A 12,938-nucleotide genomic window follows, 5' to 3' on the forward strand; every position below is an offset into this window, starting at 1 on the left:
CCAGTATTGGTAAAATAACAGCCTGTGGCAAATTAAACTTGTATGTATGGAACTCCCACTGGAAAAACAACACAAAAGAATTCTGTTAATATTGAAATTTTGAAAATTATTAATGTTCATTTGCAGAAACAATACAAGTTAGGCTTACTCTTTAATTAATAATTTAGAAAATATTGGCCAGATAAACAAGAAAAATAAGAAAATTAATGCAGTGTAGTGTTTTCTGCTAGAATAGTAATTCCTGTTGTATTAAACTATTTTCACTTGCTGGCATTATGAAAATATGCTTTCATGGTGATGGCAAGATAAAAGTGAGTATGAAGAAAAGCAGTATTTCCATAGAAATACTGTTATAAATTCTATCTGCACTTTTTCCCAGAAAGACACACAGATTCCTGCATTTTTTTATTTTTATTTAATTCAAACATTATAAAGCTGCCCAAACACAACATTTTTCTGTGATCCAGTAAAATCTGTATGGGTAACTTCTTTTGCATCAGATATAACTGGAGATAGTGAAGTAAACAATTAAATAACTTTTCCAGATTCACAGAAATCATGCATTAGAAACTTTACCAAAACAGCTGAACAGAGATTTCAAGTTTAATTCAGTAAGGGATCTTGAGATGCAGTATGAATTTGTAACACAGTAAGTAACCTATTTTGCCAATAAAGCCTTGCATACTGATTGTATATTTTAGCCTACACATTTATTCAGATTATGTAAGTGGTCCTAGGAACATGGACTGATATTTGAAACTTTCCTTCCAGGAAGTTTGCTTGTAACACATGAACAAAATCTTATTTTTCTTTCTTGCTCCATGAAGCTGTGCAGAAAATGTTACAATAGGAATGCCTTTCTCTTTTCATAGCTTGGAAAGCCAGATAAATGAATTTTATCTTACTTAGGAAAGCATTGAAGTCAGCAAACCAACCTTTTGCAAGATAAGAGTAAGTCCATTACTTAGCCTTCTACCTCAAAGAGCCCTGCCTCTCCAATTATGTCTTAATAGAATAAAATAAGGTGATAAATGCAGTAACTGATGATGACCTTTGAATCTCAGTTATTCTTAAGCACTAAAAAACTCTTTAAAGATGAACAGTGTATAGAACAGTGCGATATATCTATGTTTTAAATGTTGAATGGCACTAAACTTCCTTCTTCAGAAATGGACTGATCAAGCCATCTCTGGTCTGGGCATCCACTCCAAGGTCAGAATATGTTTTCCCCTGTGTGAACCTGAACTTAAGTATCTAAAGAAGTGTACATGCAGAAGCACACCTGGAGTATTTGTTTTTAACATTGAAGTGTTACATTCATATATTTTAATGATGAACAGTGTAAAATAATTTGACAATTGAAGGGATAAACTAGTTTCTTACTTGGTGCCTATGTGGTCATAGCCTATAATGACAACTGCACTGAGATACAAGAGGACAAAAAGAGATATAAAAAAAGAAAATAAAACAGAAGTTTCTGTGTTTCCTCTGAAGGACTATATTATCTGTGCCAATAAAAGCACTGTGGATATTATAGAATACAATTTTTTTTTCTTCACAGAAACAGTTATCTTCAAGTTAAAAAACACTCTCTGTTGTAGAAAGACCATTGCAAATACATTCTTCGTGTTCAGTGCTGTACGAAAGAGAGCACATTAGCTATAAAATCCTCAGGACAGGGACAGTATTTATCATATGCCTGCAGAGTACAGACTGCTATTTGATTGCATTTTGTGTTTTCTACCATAACTACTGAGCACTAACTGCTCTTTACATTCAGCTACTGATTACAGATAACTTTTCACTTAAAGCAGTATATTTGAACTACATTCTCTGAGTGATAGAATGCTAGACATCCATTACTATTCTATGCACTTTTGGTACTGGAAGTTCTACAGGGCAAATGTAAAGCAAACAAATGGATGCAGAGTGATGGACCATGTAAGAAACATCATATCATTGTTAGCCAGCATCACAGGCAATACACTCTGTCCCCAAATCATGATCACAGGCAAGGTAATTACACTGTGTAATTAATATTACTCAAATGTAAGTTTAACACTGAAATAAATAGCTGATTATATTATTTAAACAAAGAAACAAATAGGTATTTATTGAATACCATGCAGTACTTTATTTCCAAAAGGATTATTACACACATGTTAAACAGCCCATTCTGTAAAGTTCGTATTTAGGTACATTACAATACATTTATTATATTATATATAAATAATATATATATATAAATTACGTATTTAAATTATTGCCGTTATCTTGAACATTAACCAGAAAGAAAACTTCATCTTTTATTGTTAGTAAGTAAATCCTTTTAGATGTTGCTTAATAATAATTGAGCGTTACTTCTTACATTTAACAGTATCTTTTAAAATAATTATATTTAAAAGGAATAGTGTTATTTTCCTTTTAAGGAGCTGGATCTTTGGTCAGAAATTGACAGATACTGCACTTACTCAGGGATCTTATTTCTATTTTTCCTTCATATAAAATAGATATATTTATTGTTTTAACCTTCAAAATGTAGCATTTAAAAATCATATACATTTCAGCCTGATGCATCTGCACTTAAAATGCTGGTGATTTGAAAAGTGTGAGAGCCAAGACCAAGGTATGTAAATTTGTACATTTAAAAGCATAATACTTTGGTTTGTCTGTATGTAAGATATGCTTGTGCTCTACAAAGTATTTTAATGCAGAGATCTCAGCTTTTCTAGACAGGCATTTCTTTACTTGTAGAATTATACTGTAGACAAAACATAACATAAAAAAAATTACCTCTACTACAGCCACGCTTGAGATGTTTATCTCTTACCCACCAATTTATCTGGTTCAAAGCAAAGTCTAGCTTCCTTCAAATGTATTCTGGTCATGCAACACTTCTTTTCAGAGCTTCATACTGCTGCAGAACAAGTGCTTGTGTATATAAGCAACAGAAAAAGCTGTTTGAAGCTGTGGATTGATAGATAGTTTTCTCAAATTGTTACATAAAGTGATACTAAATGTACAGACAAATCCCCTTTATACAAAATAAATACTGTAAAAAACATCTATTAATAATTCTGTTTTTAATGGATTTCTTTGGTGATGTTTGTCTTTTATTGTTGGATGTGCTTCTGCCTATTTTTAAATAATTTGTTAAATGATTTAGAATTTTGCTAAAGGAAAGATCTATTTCACACACAGAGATTTTTGGTTAATGACCATATGCAACATTTTTTAATACTTTCAGTCAAGATTGTGCTTTTTTGCAAGACTATACATTGGCATTTTAAAATAACTCCCTAGAGCCTTCTCTCCTCCAGGCTGAACAGCCTCAGGTATCTTAGTCTGTCCCAGTAGGGTAAGTGTTCCATCCCATGGATCATCTCTGTGGCCCTCCCCTTGACACACTTCAACAGGTCCATGTCTCTCCTGTACTGAGGACTCCACATCTGGATTCAGTACTTCAGGTGAGGTCTTACCAGCACAGAGGAACAGGATCACCTCCCTTACGCTGCTGACCATGCTTCTTTTGATGCAGACCGGAGTATGATTGAATTTCTGAGCTGTGAGAGCACACTGCAGACTGATGTCCAGCTTGCAATCCACCAGTACTCCCAAATCCTTTTTTGTTGGGGCTGTGCTCAGTCCTTTCATACCCCAGCTTATACTGGTAATGGGAGTTGTCTTGATCCAGGTGCATGACTTTGCACTTGGATTTGTTGAACGTCAAGAGGTTCTCCTGGGCCCACTGCTCAAACTTGTGTAGGTCTCTCTGAATGGCAACCCATGCTTTGGATGTGTTGACTGCATGTCACAGCTTGGTGTTTCAAGACTGACCAAAATAAATAAATAAATAAATCATGTTTGTGAGACCGTTTTCTACTGATATAAATACATGGCATACAAATTATCAAATGGGATGTAGAGAGTTGCAATCAGATATTCAACTCAAAAATCTGATCACATATCTTTACCAGACTTTCATAATCGTTACCTTAGTAGATATGTTTAATGTTTTAAGTGAAATATTTAAAATTCAGATGTTTTATTACTTATATATTAACAATATAATATATTTTGCGAGTGCTGCTCTGAAAGTAATGCCCCCTATTTTATTATGTTGGCCCATAACATCAGAGTTGGTTGCTGGTGGTATGGCAGTAGAGGTTGAACCTTCCCACCAATATTCCCTTATATTCCGTTGCTGTGTGACAGATGGCAGCAGAAGGGCAGACTGACAAAATGGCATCTGACATGGAAGTGCGCATGAAGCAAAGATGTGTCGCTGATTTCCTCCATGTAGAAAAGATTGCACCCACTGATATTCACTGATGCTTTCTTAATATGAGCACAGTGAGGCAGTGAGTGTTGTGGTGGTGTGTTTCAGCAGTGATGACAGTGGGTCACCTTTGTTGGTGCAGATTGTTATGAGTGTGGCATGCAGGATCTCAGTCATTGCTGGTGAAAATGCACAGTCGTGACCATTTTGAAAATTGAAAAATATTCTCCTGTAGCTGAGTATTTCCTTTATCAACTAGTGTTATTGTGCTCTTTGTAACTGCTTTTGTTACAATTGAAATAAATAGAATGCATTACTTTTGGAGCAACTGGCCCAAGGCAATCTCTATTCATTAAATATGGCCCAGACAAGCCAAAAGTTTGGACACCCATGCACTAGTCATTCATTAACATTTGTAGTGGCTATTTGGCATTTTACATCAAGACTAGACTCATAAAAACTTATATACATGAGAATATCAGATTAATCTGTTCAAAAACACATATACCCTCCACTCTCAATTTCAAAACCCAAAGTAAATCTTGTTTTATGCTGGAAAAAAAAGTAACAAAATCATTGAAAAGAATCACAGCAGATATCTGTCATTGAATCCTTAGGTATTAAAAAAAAAAAAAAAAAGCAAGAAAGAGTAATCTATAGAGCAACTGTGAAAGAAATATTTGATGTCCAACACAGTGAGCGCTTTGACTAGTGAGAAAACAATTATACTATCTTTCAGGGAATTGTAAATTGCCTGAGTCTTGCTGCAAGAATAGTGATGAAAAGTTTAGCATGGCTAGCACCATAGCGAGGAGTTGAGATATGTAGTCTCCAGAGAGTCTGTTACATCCCTTCTGCATACGTTTTGAGCCTAGTGCAGAAGTCAGATGGGTGTACACACAGAGGTAGTCACCAGTGTCATATGAAGGTGAATTCAATGGATATAAGTATTTAAGCTTATTTATCTGCTTAAGTTGGAATGATTCACTGGTCATTTCAGAGATACTGTCTCGGGCAACATGTTGATGACTGGTATCTGGCATGATTACAAACTCATTCAGAAAAGGTTTTTTCTCCCATATCTGACACACTACATACTGTGTCAACATGCTGTACCACTGGAACTCTCTGAACATGTCCTTTCACATCACCAGGCCCTAAGCCTGATATCCCTCTGTTTCTGACACAAAGGGATATTTAGATTGAATAAATACCCTGGCTTGATGCTACAGTGTTTTTCTTAAATATTATCAACCACATCTTCAGTGTGTTTTGCACCTTACTCTACATTGTCAGCCAGTGGGTGTTGGATCATGTGCCGGTGGAACACCTGATTGACTCACTTAGGGCACAAAAATTAGAAAAGTAACAAGAAAACACCCTCCTTCAGACAAGTGAGAGACCTTCGATTCAATTGCATCTACAAAAGCCAAAATTTAGTCTCTAATATCCTAAATCTTTCTAATAAAATAGAAATACAGATATGTATGTACAGGTATGTAGCTTGCTCTGAAACTAATTCTTCCTATTTATTTCCATGGAAACTACAACAGATACAAGGAGCAGAGTAACATAAGTTGATAGAGCAAATTTGCTGCTACAGAAGACTAATTTTCAACATAGTCACCACCATTAGCTACGTATTTTCTACAGCAGTGAAAAAGAGTCTGCATGCCACACTTGTAAAAATGTGCAAGACAATTTGGAGTGTGGCTTTGTCTTTATATCACTGTCACAGCTGCTGAAGCACACCACCAACAGCCTCACTGTGCTCATATTTACTATTTGATCTCCATAAATGTTCAGCAAGCATTGAAGAATGTCAGTGAGTGCCATTTTTTTCTGTGTGGAGGAATTCAGTGACACACTTTTGCTTCATAAACACTCCCATGTCAGAAACCATTTTTTCAAGCTGCCCCTCTGCTGCCATTCCTCATGTGGCAACAAAATGCGTTGGAATATTGATGGGAAGGTTCAGCCTCTATCTTTGTACCACCAACATCCACCTCTGATGTTTCAGGCCAATATAATAATATAGGAAGCATTACTTTTGGAGGTGCCCTTGTATATTGTTCCTCACTAATGAAACAATACTGAACAGATATATGGAGTATAGAATAGGATCATTCATGAGAAATGAGCAAAACAAAGGCTATTACAAGCAGATAGAATCAGACAGTTATCTTTCAATATCTATCAGCTAGTTCATGCTTAGCTTGCTAATAATGGGTCTCCTGTGATTCAACAAGGCATGCCTTCTTCACATGGCAGCTTGGGATGACAGCACAAAATATGCCTGCAATATAGTACAATTACTGGCATGAAGGCTGAAGTTATGCTTCTATTCCATCAATTCTCTTTTCAGAACATTACCTAGGAACATAAAACAGGAGGTCCTGTACCAGAGTTGCAGATCAGTCAAGGCAACATCAACACTGAATTTTATCTCCCTTTTCTTCTCTTTTCCTGCATGTAAATAATAAAAAGCATCTGTAAGAAGCCCTTAGTTCCACTTCTACTCACCCCAGCACTCTGGGTTTCCAGTAACTCAACTAACACTATTTGGCTAGATTAAGTCTAAATGACTCACATAGAAAACTCTTTCTGTGAGATGGACCAATTTCCCTATCATCAAGGCAAGGGAAAACTATCAGTGAGTACTCCCCAGATGATAGCCCTATAGCTATCAGCTTCTGTCTGTGCTGACATTTCACGAAGTTGCAGCAGATTTTTTTCAAATGTATTTAATTTGAAGCTGCTTTAGTAGAGCAAATGAATGGAGCTCTGGGATGTTTTCTGCAGAAAGGTTCTGAGTTTGACCACCTGATTTAAAATGCTGTGACTCAAACCTCTGTGGAATACATGGGAAATCTGATGTTACTCTTGGGTGTTTAATAGCGCAGGAAGGAACATGGTGACAAGCAGTATTCTGATCTGAAACTAGAGAGTGTTAAGCTCTGAAAAGCCTTCTTCCCCCACTGTGCATTCTTTCATATGTTCTCCTATTTTGTTTGCATTTTCCAATTTCTAACTGTCTTGTCAAGTTTTTAGAATGTCTCAATCACATCCGTTTTCTCTTTCATCAAAGAGAAAAAAATAGGGAAACGTATTCATAACAGAGGAAGAATAATAACTGAATGTATTATTATCAAAGCAGTGGCACTGTGCTCAGAGCTGTATAGTTGCATGGGACACACAGAGGATGTTTACATCACATAAGAGAGAGCAGTACAAAAGCTCCCGGCACTGTTCCACCAGCCCAGCTTCCAACACATCAGTGTGACACAGCGCAGATCTGTTCTGAGAAACCACGTCTGACTCTGAAAGTACATCAGGCAGCTCTCTGACAATCCACCCCTTAAGTGCTATCACTCAGATGGTTCTATTAGGATTGTGCTCAAACTCCTTCTGATTCTTAAGCAGAAGCAGTCCAAGTTACTCCATTTTGCAGCCCAGTTACATCTGTTGTTCCTGCCTAAGAAAACAAAAATGTAAGCCAAAAACAAACAAACAAAAAAACCCCACCAACAACAAAAAAAACCTCGAACTGATAAGGGAAACTGGTAGGAAAAAATCTTGTGCTTCCATGGTGCAAGAAAACCAGATATTGTGTCAGTCAGACTTTTTCTTTCTATAGTCTTCTCTGTCATCAAAACTGTAGCACATTCAAGAGGTATCTTTGCATCATCCATTGTAATGGTTTGGAGTTACCTGCCTGAGCTACCTCTAATAGAAAACACATTTTAGTCATGCTAAAAGGCAGTGAGCTCATCTTCATTAGCCATGCTGGACAGCAGTTTCTGCTAGCATCTGCAAACATGGATGTCATGTTTCAAATATGTGGTTAAACAGTCAGAGCTGGGTGATGTACCCTACCTACCCTATGTTGTTCTCTACAGTTAGAGGCACCAATGTTAGCAAAATTCCTCTGGTAACTGAAGATACATATGTGTAATAGCATAGATTTTCCCTAATCGTAATTCTATTGGTATAGTGAGTAGACCTAGTTAACCGACAAAACTAAAAATCATTAAATCATTAAAACAAAACCCAAATGAAAAGTCAGAGAATATCTGGCTTTGCTTATGAAAATCTCAGTAATTTTGAGTGTATTGAGGGTAAAACATTGCCTCTTTAGCATTATGTTTATGTCTCTTTTAATAGCCTCCCTAGTAGGACTGTAACTGCAAGAGTGTCAGTTCTGGCCTTTTACCTTTCTTGAACAGTCAAAATTTTAGGGAGAAAAAAAATGTCAGCACTTATTTAGTTTGCCTGAGCAGATTTATAAACCATTAAAATATTTTGGACTGTGACTATAAGTGCCAAAATATCAACACACTCCTCTTATTCTACAGCTAATGTTTTAGTTTTCCAATAAAGTTAACACCAGTTCTGTCAGAATTTTAGCTGACAACCCATAAGAGTTCTGAATTCCCATATACCTCTTTCTCCCAAAGGCATTTTTTCCAAACCCTGGCTTTATGTCTGATTTTTAAAATCATTATGTTTACTTATTTTTCTTCAGATCTCTAAGAACTACTTCTACGACGAATCCCATAAAATCCAGCAATTTCTAAGTATTCACTTTGGAATTACCTTATAGCATGCTAAAGTGCACTCGATATTATTTTCTAAAGCCCCCATTCACTTTTTATTCTCCTTAATTTCCCTGTGTGAAACTCTTCTTCACATTCTGTCAGCAGTAAGAAGAACCAATCCAATTATTATTCAAGCATCACTATAGTTTAGATAAAAAGTACTTTGCAGATATGAGTCCTAGCTAATGATTTTTACCTTAAAATCCATTGTATAAACAGAAAACTTCACAAGACACAGAACAGTCTTAGGAAAGCCATTAACCTGCATTACTCTATTTTGCATGGGTGACTTGGTAAGTTGGCAGCTGTTCTATGGCTCAGAAGTGCAATCTAATTCCCATGCATTACTACTGTATGCCAGCAGAAGTTGGAAATATTTCTTCATGGGCTGAGTTCCTGCATTTACCCTGTTTGTGACAAACAAGTGCATGCACTGTCTGTTACCGTAGCTTAGGTAGAACATCCTCAGTGCCCCTACACTGACTTCTCCATGCAGCTTTCAGGAAGCAATCTGCTGTCCTTCTTTCCCTTTCCTTGTCACCTTTTGAGCACTCACAGCTTGAAATTTTCCAAAAAAAATTTTAAACCAATGAGGTTTAAAAAAAAGAGAGAGAAAAAGCTGCAAGTCTTCTAAATTTTCAGTCTGAATGGAAGTAGTCATTTCTGTTTCAGTGAAACTGAGAAAACATATTTTTATACATATGGCTATAAGTTTATCAGTATGATACATTTATATATGTTGCCAAATTCTTCACATTGAAATATGGAGAGAGGAATCACATGCATACACTTTGACAAATACTCAACAGTGGGATATCAGCATGACTGTTATATGGAGTGACTTCGTACATATGTAGATCAGCAGAGTGCCTATAGCATACCTTTGTGAAGAAAGCTGTGTAGGCATCTGGAAAAACTGCTGAAAAAAGAAAATACTACAGAGTACAGACTGGTCGTGGAATTTGACCATATAGCACTGGACATTGCATATTATATCTGGCAGTCATATGTGGCACACAGCCAAGAAATCACAGGAAGAAGACCATATGTTCACTGCACAGAGAAGGATATGTGCTGAAAGGACACAGAAAGCAAAACCAGGCAAAGACATATAACACAAGGTATTTCTATGCTTCTATTTCTGGAGAGAAAGAAAGGGAGAAAGGAAGAGAAAAAAATTAGAAAGCTTTGCAGAAGAGAATCAGAGTGCTTGAAAGCAAATCTGAAACAGTTTTCTCACATACAGTGACATCCTCCTGTTCTCCCCTCATAAGTTTTTTGCCCCTAAATAATGAAAGTGAAGTCCATATCATTATCTGTTACTTTATAAAATACTATGATAAGAATTTTCTGTAGGTTTATTCTCTGTCTCAGATATTCAGATATTTTAAAACAAAAAGTTTCTTATTTTTCTTTTTCACTTTTTTTTTCCTCAGGAATAGGATAATGAAACAAATGTAGAGGCATGGGATTCTTTTACAGACACATAGCTGGATTTCTACACTTGTTTACCAAAAAAAAAAAAAAAAAAAAATCAGATGACCAATGCCATTACAGCAAATATAATCAGCAGTTTCAACAGAACTTGCTTGTTAAACTGATTCATAGCTTTTCATGGTATAATGACTTTACTGCCTTTTATTATGGAGGGACATAATATAACAAGAGTTGCTTTATCTTTTCTTTATTTTTTCAGACAATGGCATTATTTGTTAACATTTGTTTGATGACAGAAACAGCAAAGTCAGCTACAGCATGGATTAACATGAACAATAAACACTTCCTGAATGTTTCATTTAGAGCCAAAAGATAACAATCCTCTTTTTAAACTGAGGGATAGGGGTTTACAATCAGTTGGATGGATAATTTCCAGAATGACTAGAAAATGCCAGTACATGGTAGACTGAATTAATTAAAAATAGCAAGTAATAGATTGTTTGTTTTCTAAAACTAATTAAGTAGTGGTACTTGATAACTTTAGCTTAACTTAAATGTGAAAAACTGCAATGCCTTTTGGATTTTAGATAATTATTAAAATCTGACTGGAAATAATTCTATTTGGAGGGGAACAAGGGAGTAGACATTAATATAAAAATACAAATGAAAGAAAAACCCTTACACATATGAAAGAAGGATGCTGCTTCAAAGATTACCTTAATTCATTTAGTCACATTTAACCATCTGAAATAAACCTAACCAGGAACACACAAGTTGAGTGAAAGTGATACTGTTCCCAGGAAAAATAAAATAAAAAACAACAAAAAACCAACGCTGTTTTTTTCCTAATAAAGAAGACAATGTTCCTATTAAACCTTATATCCCTTAATGGTCATAAAAAAAAATACTAGAAAACAGCCATGGCTCATAAACTTACTTCTAATGGTGAGGTTCCAGACTGCATGAGCTGAAATGTGATTTTAATTATTACCACCAAGAATTTTCAGCCATAGAGATGAGCCCTCAGAAAAATAATAATAAAAATAATAAGTAAAAATAAAGGCATATCAAATACAGATAAAGCATTAAATCAGCAATGTATAGCTGATTTAATATATATTGTGATATAATATATATATATATAAATAATATATATGATATAATGATATATTATATCATAATAATGATAAAAGCAATAAATACCAATGCAGGACAATACAGTAAGTAAAAGCTAAAATAAAAAAATCTTTGCTCACTGCAGTCTCACAGTCACAAGCATTAGAAAAATGGGGTGTTCCAGGAGTCTATCAAACTGTTGGGCAGCAGGGTAGGGCCCACGTGTTCAGAGAGACATTGGGCTCTGAAATTATTGTGCAGATGTTACTCAGAACAACCAGTTTTTGAAATAAACTGCCTGCAAGTCATCATTATGAAATGGTGCTGTTAGTTTTTTTTTGTTTTTTTTTTTTTAAATATCATACCAAGTGCACAAGAATAGGCAAACTCCCATACCCTGTAGTCATTTTGTACTCATGTACAAAATGTATGATGTTGAAGAAATCTGACCAGAAAGGCACTAATCTGAAATCAAAGGAAACATGCTTCTTTGAGTGAAATTTCCCATGGCATGATGATCCTATTGTCCATTTTTTTTTTTTTCTGGCTACAGGGCAATACAGCACTCTTAGACTTCTTTGCTCCTAGGCTCCTCAGAATAGCAAGTCCAAAAACCATTTGGTCTGCTTCAGCAGCAGCTACATCTGCAACATAAGAATCTCTTCTGAAGCCTTATGAGGTCCATCATTCTCCTTCCAATTATCCTCCAAGCAATACTGTTTTCCTCTTCTGATGAATTTATTAAGGAAGAACTATAATGACTCATAGGTATTACAGAGTAAAATTGCATTCAGTTACATTCAAATGTTGGAAACATTTCACATCTACTGCTTTTTACAGCAACCAGCAGTAGTATTCTCTCCCAGAGTGACTTACTAATGATGCTTTATCACTTTCCAAAAACAGCTGGTGGGAGGAGGCTGCTTCTGCACTCACCACATCTGTGTAAAAACTTATTGATGTGACCTGTAAAAATAAACAAAATGACAGTTAAAGACTTATTGGTGTACACAGAAATGCTACAGCAAGTAATTCTTCAATTTTGTGTGGCCAAAAAAAGAAAAATGATCAGTTAAATGTCTTCAATACCTTTATTTCCAGAAGTTGGTCCTTCTACCTAGCTAGTGAACAGCCATTCAAAGATACATGTGATTGAAATTATTATGCTAACGAAGATCACCTCCGTGTAATATAATCTGAGGCTCCCTGATAAGAAGACTGCAAGTATAGCAAAAAATAACATAGTTGTGTATGTGATAGAGTAGTTGCTGTTTAAAAACAGAAATACTCATCTAACAACATCTTTCTTCATATTAAAAATAGGTCAAAAGCAAAGCATAAGTAGCTGCAACTGTTTTGCTTTCTTTCCATTTATTCTTTCCCTGTTCTCATCTGCTTGTATACTTAATTGAGTATCTGCAGAAACACATTATTTCTGCTATCGTTTCTAATGTTTTGTGAAAAGATCCTAGCTTTTGAAGGAAACGTGCTTAGTGAAATTTGAATAA

General features: G+C 35.5%; 1 long non-coding RNA gene across 1 annotated transcript in view; it reads right to left on the reverse strand.

Moving 5' to 3' along the window:
• Positions 1-411: 411 nt before the first annotated feature.
• Positions 412-12,938, reverse strand: part of LOC121110584 — an 84,537-nt gene continuing 72,010 nt past the window's right edge. The window contains exons 3-4 of the long non-coding RNA XR_005859259.1: positions 6,653-12,396; positions 412-3,832 (exon numbers count right to left, since the gene is read on the reverse strand). This is a non-coding gene — a long non-coding RNA (uncharacterized LOC121110584). The remainder of the gene's footprint in view (positions 3,833-6,652; positions 12,397-12,938) is intronic.

Source organism: Gallus gallus, chromosome 4, assembly GCF_016699485.2.
Source record: "Gallus gallus isolate bGalGal1 chromosome 4, bGalGal1.mat.broiler.GRCg7b, whole genome shotgun sequence".
Lineage (NCBI taxonomy): Eukaryota > Metazoa > Chordata > Aves > Galliformes > Phasianidae > Gallus > Gallus gallus.